The following is a 3,248-nucleotide window of genomic DNA, read 5'->3' on the forward strand; positions in this document are numbered from 1 at the left end:
ACTTCAAGAAATCTTGAGATATGTTGCATGTGATCTTTCCAATTGCGTGAGAAAATAAGACAGTCATCCATGTAGTTGACGCAAAACTCATCTAGGTTATTTCGTCTTATAATATTTGAAAGTATGCGTTGAAAGATTGCAGGAGCATTTTTCAATCCAAAAGGTAATACTTTGAACATAAATTTCCCGTACTTTGTAACGAAAGAAGTTTTCTCACGGTCCTTTTCTTTTAACCTAATACACCAAAAAGCGGAGTTTATATCAACAACAGTAAAGTATTTACATTTCGAAACTTTTTCCGTTATATCATTTATTGTTGGAAATGGGTAGCACTCTGGGATAGTTATTTTATTTAAGTTTCTAAAATCGATGCAAAGCCTTGATTTTCTTCCATCTTCTTTTTTATATGCGAGTGTTACCGGTGATGCGAACGGTGAATCAGATTCCTCTATTAGATCGGATGCTAGTAACTTCTGTACTTGATCTTTGATTTCACGTTCATCTGGTATAGAACATTTATAAGGGCGGGCCGTAACATATTCATCTCTCATTAACTTTATTTCGGCCTCTCTAGACTTTACTTTACCGACATCAAATTTATTTTTGGCAAAAATTTTCTTGTGATTTTCAATAATATTTAAAAGTTCTACTTTTTTTTCATATCCATCTATGTGATCTAAATTAGGTTTGAACTGATTTTCATTAGTTTCTTCTTGATGGTAAATTCTAATATTTTCAGTGTTTTTCTCTTCTTTTTCATTTTCATTGATTTTACCTTCTTTATTAAAATTTTTAACATCTTTATTATCTTCTTTCTTTACATCTCTATTATCTTCTCTCTTTACATCTCTATTATCTTCTTTATTGACATCTTTATTATCTTCTTTCTTTACATCTATATTATCTTCTTTCTTTACATTTTCTTTATCTTCTTTATTTTCATTTGTAATTATTTTGTTAGAAATTTCACAAGATTTCTTCTGATTTTGATTACTTCTTATTTGGAGCATCTCATCATTTTTAGGTTTTTGGTATATGTTTAAATTCTCGTCTTGAATTAGTTTAAATTTTTTAATAGCATCTAAACCTAGTAACAGGTCATAAGAAAATTCTGAATTTTTAACTACAAAAGTATTCAAATTGTTTGTAATATTTCCAATTTTAAGCTTTATGTTTGCCCGGGCCGAACTAAAATTGAAACCATTAATTGTCTTGAATGCAGTGTTATGCTTTAACAAACTTGTTTTTAATACATCTACAACTCTTTGATTAATTAGACTCACGTTAGATCCTGAGTCATACACTGCTTTTATTTTCATTTTATCATCAATAATTACGTTTACATGAATTAATGGAATCAAATTATCCGGGCTCTCTAGTTTAAAGAATTTCGGTCAATTTCTATTTTCATCATTTCAGCCTCATTTTCTGAATCAGATTTCGTTTCAATTAAATTAGATTCTTTTTTCTGAGCGTACAGTATTTTATTTCGGCATTCGTTAGAGGGATGAAATCGATTTTTCCAACCAAGAGCTTCACACATGTAGCATGGTTTTTTCAAGGGTATATCAATTTGTTTCTTTTTAGTCGATTCTCCTAATTTTGTTTTTTCATGCCGATTATCATATGGTTTATTTTCTTTCGAACGTTTATTATATTGACCATCTAGCTTTCGGAGTTCATTGTATAATTTTTTTATAGTGTTAATGTCTTCGCGATCTAGCTCATCTTGAACTTGAGATGGTAAACCCATTACAATCAAGTTTATTCTGGAACTCATAGTACTATCACTTTCTACTTCTAAACATAAATTTTCTTTTGTTAAAGCGTAATCGATCAATGAGCCGCCTAAGTATTTATAGGTATATGCTTTCCTGACAGCTGTCCAACCTTTGTCAATAAAAATGGAAAAAAATGAATTTCGCCATTCAGACCAATTAGTTAGACCAAATTTTTTCAAATTTCCTTCATACCAGTGTTTGGCCGATCCAGCGACAAAAAATCGTAAAGCTTCAATCATCTGGGTACCACTTTTTATTTTATTTCGGTCACATTCACTTTCAAATTTAGAAAACCACTCAGAAGGGTTTTGTGTTTTGTCATATTTATCAAGAACAAACTTCTTTTCTATATTTTGCAATTTTATCTCATCTTTGTCATTTAATTTTAATTCTAATTCCTTGATTCTTTTAATTAAAAAATTTTCTTCTTGGAGTTTTTCACTCACATCAAAAAAACTACAGATTCCTGTAACGGATAGTTTTTGTAGCTAAGGTTTCCATCTTCATCAAAATATTCTTTTTTCAAATCCTCATCTAATTTAATGCCAATTTTTCGGAAACCATTAATCGGTTTAATAGCAGCAATTGCACTTTTAATGGTGGTTTTTGATGATAATACCTTATGTTCATATAAATTTTTATGTTCATCTGGTAAGCTAAACCATAACCGCTTATCTTCGGATAGTCCAGCTAATTCAAAATATTCATCGCTTCTTCTTATTAAGTGGACAAACAATTTTTCCATCTTAAATGATTGTAATTTAATTTGTAAGTTATTAATTTATTGAATAAATAACGAGATTGTATTTAATCCTGAAAGGAATATATTGACAAAATTATATAAAGGAATTACACTAAATTTACAAACAAAAACATACCTGAAAGGAATAAATTAAATTACAACGTTATTTAATAGAATGTCCACTAATAAACGTTTATGATTCTAACACAATATAAATTATAAAAATCTTTAGTTCAGGTATGTCAATTGAAACAAAAGTAAACAATTATATCACTATGGAAGTGATAATAATTTACACATATCAATAAGGTATACCTATAAATATGTTATATGTCATATACAGCATGAGCTATAAGTTTTTAGAAATTTATAACTATATATTGGATGTCTAAAATGATTGAGAATGTATGAATAAGGAAAAATATTGTAGAGTAGTTTTGACCTTACTAACATTAACATTTTCGAATGGAAAATTTTGAATAAAAAATTATTGCAATTCATTTAAAATGGCTGATGAGCTAATGATAGAAGAAAATTGAATTATAGCAACGACGTGCTTCGATCTCTACGATCATTCTTATGTTGAACTTTTGCATGAAAATGTACTGCAATTATAAGTCGCAAATGCTTATAGTAAATATATACGAGTTAATACCAATCATCAAGCCTTTCAATTTGAATACATTTTGACCCATTAGTTATCGAGATATAAACGTTTTGATCGC

General features: G+C 28.7%; 1 pseudogene; it reads right to left on the reverse strand.

Moving 5' to 3' along the window:
* Positions 1 to 1,037: 1,037 nt before the first annotated feature.
* Positions 1,038 to 2,628, reverse strand: LOC123291711 (annotated as a pseudogene).
* Between the last annotated feature and the right edge of the window lie 620 nt (positions 2,629 to 3,248).

The sequence above is a fragment of the Chrysoperla carnea genome, chromosome 2, assembly GCF_905475395.1.
Source record: "Chrysoperla carnea chromosome 2, inChrCarn1.1, whole genome shotgun sequence".
NCBI lineage: Eukaryota > Metazoa > Arthropoda > Insecta > Neuroptera > Chrysopidae > Chrysoperla > Chrysoperla carnea.